The sequence below is a fragment of the Copadichromis virginalis genome, linkage group LG23 (genome assembly GCF_057382275.1).
Source record: "Copadichromis virginalis isolate Kocher_CV1m ecotype Utaka linkage group LG23, C_Virginalis_male_GT1.1, whole genome shotgun sequence".
In the NCBI taxonomy this organism is placed as follows: Eukaryota; Metazoa; Chordata; class Actinopteri; order Cichliformes; family Cichlidae; genus Copadichromis; species Copadichromis virginalis.
In genome coordinates, this window is record NC_140639.1 from 12,439,206 (window position 1) to 12,450,539 (window position 11,334).

An 11,334-nucleotide genomic window follows, 5' to 3' on the forward strand; every position below is an offset into this window, starting at 1 on the left:
TATTTTGACAGGACAGTGGCACATCCATAATCTTGTTTGTACAGTGTCACCTGTGAACAGGAGCTTTTGGAGACGTGGAGACAGTGTACGCATAAAATATGCACAGAGCGGACTGACTGTACACGGCGCTGTGTTTGACGTGATCGTTCGGGACGTTTGTTGAGGAGCTGAAGGACAAGGATCAAGGACACAGCATCATTTTTATGTTTCTGATTAGCATCAAAGGCGAATTTAAAGGCGGTGAAACCACGTGTACCCGTGTAACGTTTATTATTATGCCAGCAGCTAAGAAATATTAGCCAGAAACAATACTACCTAGAAGTTCCGAAGTCGTATAAGCGCGTTAATCACAGACTTACGATTCCACTTTGTTAGGGACACTTCGTCACCTCCTCTTCGAAGCGGATATCTAATCAGCCAATCACACAGTAGCATCTCACCTGTCGTTTAGACATATACAGTTCTGTGCAAAAGTCTCAAACCACCCCTCAATTCTTTATATTTTGCTTCCCATAAAGTAATTTCAAAAAGTCGTCTTGAGCAACCCCCCCCCCCCCCCGAAAAAGCAAACAACAACAACAACAAAAAAAAAAAATAGATTTTCTTTCAACACTGACTGTTTCATTTATTTGTAGTGCTGACCATTTGAGAGGATTTTTAATATTTGTTTGTTATGAAACTTGACACTGACTTATGAATCACTAACGCATAGAAAATGCACCGCGGGGCGATGAAGGGAGGAACAGTTCTCCTTGAAAACAAAAATAATTAAATAAAAAGGTCTAAACTACACAGGTTAAGTGGCAGACCTCAAATGAAGAACAAAACAGATAAACAGTATCTGATTGGCCAGTCCTCCACAAACAAGAAAAAATCCAATCCTGACACACGATTTGAGAGTACTGGTTTCATTGAGAGTTTAATTCAGATGTGAACTTTTTGCTTCAAATTGTCATTGAAATTTACAATGGAGGTCAAAAGAGGTACAACGGTGAGTGTTTACAGCCATCCGTACATCAGTGCCAGTTTTTAAGTCCTGATTAAAAACCTATTTTTACTCCCTGGCTTTTAACTCTGTGGGTAACTGACATTTTTATTGCTATGTCTGGTTTTTGTTATTTTATTCCTATATTTACATTTGTATTGTACAGCACTTTGGTGTACCAGGTGTGTTTTTAAAGTGCTATATAAATAAACGATGATGATCCGTAAAACATGGAGGCTCTGCCATGGTTTCGGACTGCAGTTTACCCAGTGGTTTTGGGGATCTTATCAAAACTGATGGAATTATGATATCAGAAAAGTACCATCAGATTTTGATCCACCATACAATGTCACTTGGAAACATGTGATTGGTAGACACTTTATGTCTTTATGGTCCCAAACACACAGCTTATGTAGAATAATATACATGGACAGAAAAACATGCAACACTGCTGTTCATAGATTAAACCAGTGTGGAATCACAAGAATAGAAGAAAAAGCAGCCAACATACAAACAATGGTCAAGATGGCCGGCTATAGTTCAAACCGAGCACCAGAAGAGGGAAGAAAGATGATGTAAGTGACTCTGAACATGACATGGTTGCTGGTAGTTTGAGTTTCTCAGAAACTGCTGATCCACATTGATCTTCCCACATAACCATCTCTAAGGTTTCCCCCTCAAAAAAAAAAAGAATATTCAGTGAGCAGCAGTTGTCTGGGTGAAAATGCCTTATTGATTGCCACAGGCAAGACTCTACATTTGTCACTCTTATCACAATCAAGGTAAGCAGAAGAGCATGTCTAAATGCACAGTATATTAAACCTTGGGGCTCATGGGGTATAGCAGCAGGGAACCATACCAGGTACCAGTCCTGTCAGCTAGGAACAGGAAACTAGGGCTACAGGAAACTTGCATGGTGTCCAGTCAGTGTAAAACAACCTCGAGCATAGAAGTAGTTTAATTTGCATGATATTGTGAGGGTTCTGAATCTGTGGTTTTGTGTCACATTATTAACTCCAATAATACGCTGCAGAGCTACTTTGATCAAATGTAACTTTTTTTCTTTTCTCATTAACTGAGGGGACTCTTACACAAACTATATTACCAGTGTTTTACTCAGTTTCCTTGAGTTTTTGAGGAGCATTTCCTGTGTCTGGAAGTAATCCCTCCCTGTAACTTTCTGAAGAAATTAAAAAGACAAGACAAGATGAAAAAAATAATAATAATCTGCACACTTTTAATCCGTTGGAACTCACTTCTTGTCATCTTAACAATCCTTAAACCTCCAAATGCGTAGGCGCTGACAGTGTGACTGGTTTAATGTTTAAAGCATTTAAATCTGTGATGAAGAACACTGGGCTTCTCAGTGAGCCACAGATATTTCACAGGTTGCACACCAAAACACTTTTCTTGCAACCTGTTCTTGCTTTTGTCACATACTGATCTGTGGTCAGGACTCCTGCACTGGGTACGCTTTTAGTGTCATGCGTGTCAGGATGCAGCGTAGTCTAATATTCTCATAGATACAACTGCCTCAACATCTTCAACAGACCATGAGACAGAAGTACGTGTGCTCTGCTACTGCTATAGTCAGGAAAGGGCAGAGACATTTCTGTAGAGAACCTTGGTTTAACATCATGAAAGGAGACTGAAACGCCCGTGTTCTTGATAAAAGGGATTTCATGCTCAACACTCCACCTGCACAGATATTTTGGGTGTTGACCATGTTTCACAGTGTGCCATGTTATGACTGATGGTGTGTTGTTTCATCATATTGCTGCGAAACACCTTTCATTACGGCTGTAATAGAAACGCGGAAAGGCCAAGAATAATTATATGGTGTTAAAGCAAAGAAAACTGCTTTGGATATCAGAGAATAAATTAAGTCTCTAATTTATGCTTCTTGCCATAAAACCTAAATGTCCAAAGGGCGAGAAGCGACCCAACATCTGCATCCAGAAAAGCAGTTTACAGTGACATACAGATACATGTGTGAAAGTTTAGTTACCCACTGAAACGGACAAGCTTTGTTTGAGTAGACATGGTTCACGTAGACACTGTCGTGATAAATGAAAAGAGATCTAAAGACGTGACGGAAACCTCAGGTAATCCTAGCTGATATGCCTTCCCTTTATTCACTGAAAAGAAGTGACATGATGCTGGAGTTTGACTATATATATATATATATTTAAATATATATATATATATATATATATATATATACCCTAGCTTGATGGCTGATGGAGTTGTTCTGATTGTTCATGCAAATCTGAACTTGCATTAAGCGAGCGAACATAAAAACGCTGTGGCTGAATGACAACATTTTTCATTTTGCTGTTGCTGTGACCTCTGTTTAATTCACCTATGAGAATACCTTTGACTGTTCATTCATCCTGCAGATCATTAAAAAAGACAGAATGATTACATGGATCTGTTTTTGAACTGACTGCACCTTGAGTTCTGATTGCCTCCTTGAATTAATTAACAGTTGTGTTGCCTCTGCAGGACAGCGGCTGTTACTTACTGAATACTGATGCCGTTAAAATCCCACGTTAGAGCATATGGCTACCAGTTAACAGAGCTGGCCCCAGGCTAAATGTCCGGATCACCTTGAGAATGATTGCCATTCCAGGGCTGGAAAACCAACAATTTCAGATTGTCATCTGTTAGGCTAATATTTGGTGTAGGCTGTACTCTGGAGATTCAATTCCGCTGTCAAACATTTGCCTAGAACACTTTAACACCATTGGTCCCAAATTCTGCTAAACTTTCTCTCAGAAGCTCTAAGGGTAAGTTCATCATAATCGTCTCTTTAAAATCACAAAAAATGTAACCAGACCTGAGCATTGAGTGTTTTAGTAGATATTGCATGCATTTGTAAGGACGACACCAGTCTATACCTGTGTGACATTTTCTTAGCTTTAGTGTCGAGTTGAGCTTCCAATTCTGGTGGCGCTCAGTGCTTCATTGGTTTGCTCTGCTTTTTGGATGTAGGTCTGTGTTGATCCATGTTCACCACCACCCTCCACACTCATCCAAAAGCACTCTGCTAAATTATAGCCCTGTTCTCTTTTTAATCTGTCCACTAAAACGTCATTTATACCAATATTGTTTCTTACTCTTACTGCATTCAGAGCAAGGGCAGAAAATATTGCTAGAGATTTAAGTGCCGCAGAAATAGAGAGTGTTCAAAAAAGCTCCTGACCCAGTTTTAGTTTGAAAACTCCAGGACTGCAGTTTGTTCTGCGCAGGCAGAAATCGAGACTTTTAGAAGGGATTACACAGACACTAATGTTTGCTTCCAGACTGATTTTTGTTGTAATCCGTACTCCTTGTTTTGCTGAGTGTTTCTTTTCTCATTTCCCGTCCTCTGTCTACCTCTCTGTTGTGTGGTGTGAGTTTATTGTTGCTACCTCCCCTAGTTTATTTCTTAGAAGCTTAGATCCATGTGGCTTTCAGTGTTTTTACCTCCCTGCTTTGTTCTCTTTTTCAACCTTGTCAATGTCTGAGTTCACCTGAGGCCTGTAGTGAAGCAGGATTTGGGTCAGAGTAACAACAGTTTTAACCCTTGGTTTTCAGTTTTCTTTCTGGGATACATCATAAAATCATCTTTGCGGCCTGCTTTTGGAATTTCCTGTTGCACTGTGTGCTTAGTTAAGCTTAAAAATATCTTAGATTTCCTTCTTTTGCCACATCAGCCTCCAGTTAGTTGTCAGTAAAGGAATTACTATGAATTGCTACATCTCACAGCTCTAAATAGTTCATCGATAGTAGTCAGTACACATTTTATTTAGTCATACAAATCCTGTAAAACAAATTATTCTTAAAAATCAAAAACCTAAAATGAATGATAAATGTCAGAAAGACTTCATATATTCAGGGGACTTTAATGCTCACATGCACGACTGGAGTGAGACTTTCATGCAGGAATATTTTCCAGCTTTTCACCAACGATTCAAATTAATTGGTACTCTTCTGAGCAGAGAAGACGCTATTAATATTGTTTATGATAGATAACCTCTTTAAGTCAAAGAGCGCTCCAGTTATTCACTATGTCTAAATTGCCAAGCATCTTAATAAGGTGGTTGGATCCAAAGCTGATTTCAAATGCTTCCTACTCACAGTGAGATGTCTGCCCCACTAACAGTTCACGGCATGCGCTCTGCCTGCAGTTCTGACATACTGATCACAAGCAAGAGTCACTGCACTACACTCTGTGTCTGAGCCTTCACTTTTTAACTATCTTTCTTCATCTAGCCCAATATGAGCATTGTTGTCCATTGTTTTGTTTTTTGTGTGTCTTAAATCCCCACAATTCATGCTTTGGTACACATGTAGACTGAAACAAAAGTCAGCCATGCCAACTGCTTGTGGAGAAATATTTCTTTAATATCAGTGGTGGCTGTTGTGATTCCTTTTTATCTTTGAATTGTGTCCATGCTGAAAGTTAAATTGTCAGGCTGTCAAAATGAAATTGAAAGCCTGTCCAGTCAAAGCCAGCTGTTCACATAGTTTGAAAAATTGCATCACTGTTATTTGCCAAGTGCAACAAAATGGAAAGAACTGCATGGACTGTTTGTCTGCAGTATCTGCCACACACTGTGAAATATACATGAATAATTAAGATGGATACAGATACTGTACGACTAATCTGCAGGGATTTTACATGCAAACACAGCAGCAATCAGGTATCTATAAACTGGATTCTCAGGATTTTGGACAGTACACTCAACAATTAATATAATTTAATGCACTGTAAATACTTTATGTCTCTGTTAGTTGATCTGCCTTTCAACTAATTATGTTACATTTGAGTGCATCATTCAGTCCATTTTACCATATTAACATGAAAATAATATGCACACTTACCTTCATTCATTCACTTAATTCTTTTGCAAAACTCCACCAATATCTAAGGTTTGCATAGTGGATTAAAAAGTCACTCATATTAGAGAAAATGCTCCTACTGTGGACATTATATAATAGGTCAAATAGCATTTATTTAGGATTTACACTGATAATTTCCTCTGTTAATGTGTGCTTTGGGTCAAGAGTCTGTTTGCACACAGATGATATTTGAACAGAGTATAGCGTCCAGTAAAGATGGAAATAACTGACTTTAGCAGTGTGAAGAAGGATGGGTAGCAAGTATAGCACGAGTAAAGGTAGTATAAAATTAATCCAGTTAATTAAAAAAAGTGAGTACTGCTGAAAGCAAGGATTAGATAAATGTTAAAGCAGCATGTCATCCTGCCATTATAATGATATTTCACACATTACATATATTGTTTGATTGTTTGGAACTTCAAAGGTACAGCATGTCTCAAAAGACACACACACACACACACACACACACACACACACACACACACACACACACACACAGAAGACGAAAGAGCTAATCTGTGAAGTCTCAAGTTTGAGAATATGTTGAGTTTAGTTTTATTTCCTTCTTCTCTCTCTGGAAAAATAATTGTGTTAATCAGAAAGATTGGAAGTACTCCCCTGGATGATCTGGATCAACATCTCACACTGAAAGAAAAAAAAAGTCAAATTGTACATCCATTAATTTGATTAAAAAAATAACAATGAGGGGTCTAGACACTCTGTCGTTCCCAGATTCCCTCATGGCCACACACTCCTGCACTCAGTGGGAGCAGATGTATAAGGGCCCTCCCGGGTCCATAGGGATCTGATTTATTAAAGTGATGAGGTGCTGATTAGAGACACTGGTGGTCAAGAGACTTTCAGTATGATTAAAAACGAAGCTACGCAGAGTCAAATAAAAGAGCGAAGGGTCAGGTGAACATCAGCGATGGTGAGACATTGTGTCAGCCAGCTCACCAGTTTGCTTATATGCATGTAAAATGTGGTTATCTCGACTCATCTCAGTGCTTTGAATTAAAGCATTGTTTACGTCAAACACACATTCAACCCTTCTGCAAACAAGTTGATACTAACTGCGCACAACAAACATTTTGTACAAGCCCAAAATCCTGAAAGGTGACAATCAGTGTTTTCCAAGCTTGGATCCATGAGTCACACAGATTAATTATTAATCACAAGTAATTCCTAAGCCATAAAAAGTAATACGAGGAAACCATTTCCAGTGGAGTGGAACAGGAAATGAACAGTTGGATGTGATTCTATCTTTCTAATATTTCAGTATTAAATCTATCAGCAAACATGATGGTAATCAATGCGAAACACTGGCTCTAGAGTCACTGGAGGCTAGTTCTGTTGTTATTAAGGAAGCTGACAAAGGCTGTCTAAAATGTATTCAGGATAAGGATTATTCTGTGTGGGGAAACTCAAACACAAGAACAAGTGTTACATTCCCCTGCATTGCTCCCTCCAGCCAGTAACTCAGCTCACGGTAAGAGCCAAAGTAGCACAGTTATATAACAACAAAATCTTTCAGTTAAAAAGGAAACACATTATAGGGTTATGACTTCCTTCTTGTGTTACTTTATTTCAACTGTACGATTCATAAATCTCCTGAATCGTGACAGGTTACTGTTAGAGGTCCCAGTCTTTTATATTTGGCAGCTGTGGGTGCAAGTCTGATCAAATCACAGAACGTATTTATTCCATTTTAAAATCCTATTTCACATAAACATGAACCAAAAGTTTTCGACATTGGCTGCTGACACACTGTGTCTTTGTGCCCAGAGTATTTGGATGACATTTTTGACCTTTGGATGCATTCACTGGCTGCATGTAAAATTCTGAGCACTGAATAATTGCTATCCAAAGACACGACAAAAATCTGTTTTTTCACTCTGTTGTGTAGAGGCATGCCTTATTAACCAAGTTAGCACACTTGACATACCTTTTAGGTTAAGTCCCATCTTATCAGTTTCCATGGAAAAGGCACTTTAAGTGACTAAATAGTAACCACTTGACCTTTTTGTTGTCTGAAATCCAGGGACTGTGCAGCTTTGAAAAGTTAAAAGAGATAAAATGGGAAATGTAGCTGGTGTTCAGCCTTTGACAAAGACAGATAGTGGCAGATGGAAGAGAATATCTGTAGTTCCATTAATGGGAACATTTTCCCAATAACTCTTCTAAAACAAACTTTTAGGAGACTCATATAGATCTAAAATAATTTACTTTATTTATCATAGATGGATAGAATTTTATTTCAAACATGTAAATCTAACTGAAAAAAAAAAACCAACAGAAAAGAAAAACTTAAAAACATCAAGTTTTCATGAATATCTCTTTGTCTACACAATGTTTATGCTCGAAAAAGAAGTAGGATGAAGTTTACACTTTTGCATCATCATCATCTAAGAAAGGAATAAAAATCCGGAAGACACTGTATGATCTCATAAAAAGTTGGTGCCTATCTGGCAATAATATTGCATACTGTGCTGTTCAGTTGTTAAGAACATATTGTGGATGGTCACATTTCTAAGTAACTAAAGGGTAGCATGACGTGTCATAGGACTGAGGATAATAAAGAGTCAGGCTGTGTTTGCTGCTCTTTTAAAAGGTCAGAAATTTAGGCTTTACACTTATATGTACATATGTGCACATGCCACTGGATTCTTTGAATAACTTGCTGTTTTTTGGAACTCACTACTATAGTGCTGAAACCCAATTTCTCATATCAGAGTGGGAGGAACATGCAGGAGATTTCAAGGTTATAGGACTTTAATTATTAATAATTTCCTGTCAAGTCGAACTGTGGGTTATTTGTGGAAATATGTAAATATGTTTCATTTGATATGCTAATATTATTACCCTGGCTCTCGAGCAAAGGGACCCAGTTCAGCTTTAAAATTAAAGTGGTGTGATTAGCTTGCCTGGCTACTCGACCGTGAAAGATCCTAATAAGCCGAGAAAGAGTGAGGCAAAGGTGATGAATCCCACAGCTAAATGTCCTCGACTCAGAACCTTCCCTGCTTCCTTTTCATAAGCATGTATAACATTCTGGCCAGCCCCAAGGACTCCCATGAAACCACGATGGTTAACAAACAAATAAACAAACAATATATATATGTGTGTATATATATATATATATATATATATATATATATATATATATATATATATACTAGGGGTGCAACGGTACACAAAATTCACGGTTCGGTTCGGTTCGATACTTTGGTGTCACGGTTCGATATTTTTTCGATACAAAAAAATGTTCATGCATTTTTAATTTGTCATTTATTAAAATTATAAATATATATTTTAACTCAAAAGTACAGTTTTTAAATTTAACCCTAACCCTTGTGCGTGTTTTTTATTTTGACAGCGAATGCGCACCTGCGGACCACTTATGTGCAGCCCTGGTTATTTAGCTCGTCATATCGCAGCCACAGAAATTCTTTTGTCCATGAAACCATAAAGCTGCACTTTCTTTTTGCCTTATAGTCTGATTTGTCATAACTTCTCCGTTTTGTGGTAAGCTTTTCTTTGGCTGTCACTTCTTCACCCTGACCTGTCTTATTTGGCTCAGCAGAACTGAAATGCTTTTACACACGCACTCACATAAGCTCAGCGATTCTCTGCGCGATCAACCTCTCACATGTTTAAGCTGCGGGAGATTTCACTTGTCATGTTTGCATAGTAAGCTAACGATTAATAAGACGATGTCAGAGGAATTGGTGCGCAAATTATCATCACTCACAGATCAGTGCTGTCGCTCTCTATACACAGTTCACACGATTGCAAAGTGAAAGCAAAAAAACAAGCGCAAATTCAAACGCGACTTCAATATGTCACATATTGACAGTGGCTCACCGATGCCAATGACATAATTACCCAGCTACATTTCTGAAAGAATGCAAAAGCATTGACATATATTTTTCCTACAATAGCCCGACGGGCAGGGAAGAGATAGATTTTGGTAGCCCGACTGAAAAAATCGCTAGCTCCGGGACGTCGGGCTAGCGATATTGCAAGCCCTGTATCTGATTGAGGAATCACTCATCTTTGGAAAAGAGAGTTTATTACAGAGAAATGGCTCTTTCCAAAATAAAAGCTATACTAGCCGCTTCTTCTGGGCTATATTCTCAGCAGCATAAGGAGAATCATGTGCTAACAGCTGTCTAAATGACTCAGCTAAAGTTAGTAGCATGCTTGCTTTTTTTTGTCTGCTTCCACTTGTCTTTGCACTAGGATGATGTCGGCGTAAATGTGCAGTCATATTCGTTGTGTTCCCACTAGTGCTTTCAGGTTAATCTCGTTGAAATGACCTTAACGCCACAACACGGCAAATCTCCGTTAACGAGCTACTGCTGATCGCTCCGTGCATGGGGCTAGACGGCCAACACGTTAACGAGCTAACTGCGCTAACACACTAGTTCACACCAATGTAATTGAGCATTGCATGGCACATCCAACATACTGTTTTACTTTAGTGCATGACTCGCTTACCTTCAGGGTCATACGTCACATGAAAACCAAAATAATTCCAAACGCCAGATCTGAATGAGGTTCAATTTGCCTGTTGCAAGGCGAGCTTAACTTCTGTCTCGCTAGCTTGCCCTGCGCTCTTCCTTCTGACTATGCTGTCTGTGTTGAGCGCTCAGTGGATCTGCGCTGGACAGTGCAGCCTAGGCGGAGTAGTCGAACACAGATTCACTGAGCACTCAACACAGACAGCATCGTCAGAAGGAAAGTTGATAAAATAAATTACAAATGTTGTATTGTTCGATACATATGCGTACCGAACCGAAAGCACTGTATCAAACGGTTCAATATCGATACGAATATCGTTGCACCCCTAATATATACATATATATTCTTTGATACCCAACATTCACAATGACGGCGAAACAACTAGTAGCTCAGTGTTCAAACATTCGAAAGAAGGGACTGCTCTCACAGCTAGAGATTGACGAGGTACAACACAAATGCTACGGCAAGGAGGAGTCAGGACGCCAGGTCAGGGGGGAGATATCATCACCCCCACCCGAGATTGGGTACATAGCCCCAAGTGCGATAGGAGAAGGATCGTTGAGTGCGAGAGGAACTGACTTGAAAAATAGGATCATGGCCAAGCTTGAAACCTGGATCCCCCGTAGCCGGTTACCAAGATTACGTGAAGTACCCTCAGAAGGTCTGCTAGATGATGTTAATGCAGCACTACGGACAATACCTACAACCACGATTACCGACACTAACAAGCTGATCTACAATACGGCAGCAGTGATCAGTGAGATGCTTGGCTACAAGTTGAACAGCCACAAGGGGCAGTACCCTCCATGGAGAAGGAGGCTAGAGGGCAAGATCAAAGTAGCACGGAGGGAGGTTAGCCAACTAACGGAGTTGCAGAAAGGTGCGACAAAGAAGGTGCATAAGAAATAAAGCAAGCTGTCCATACCTGAGGCCTTGGA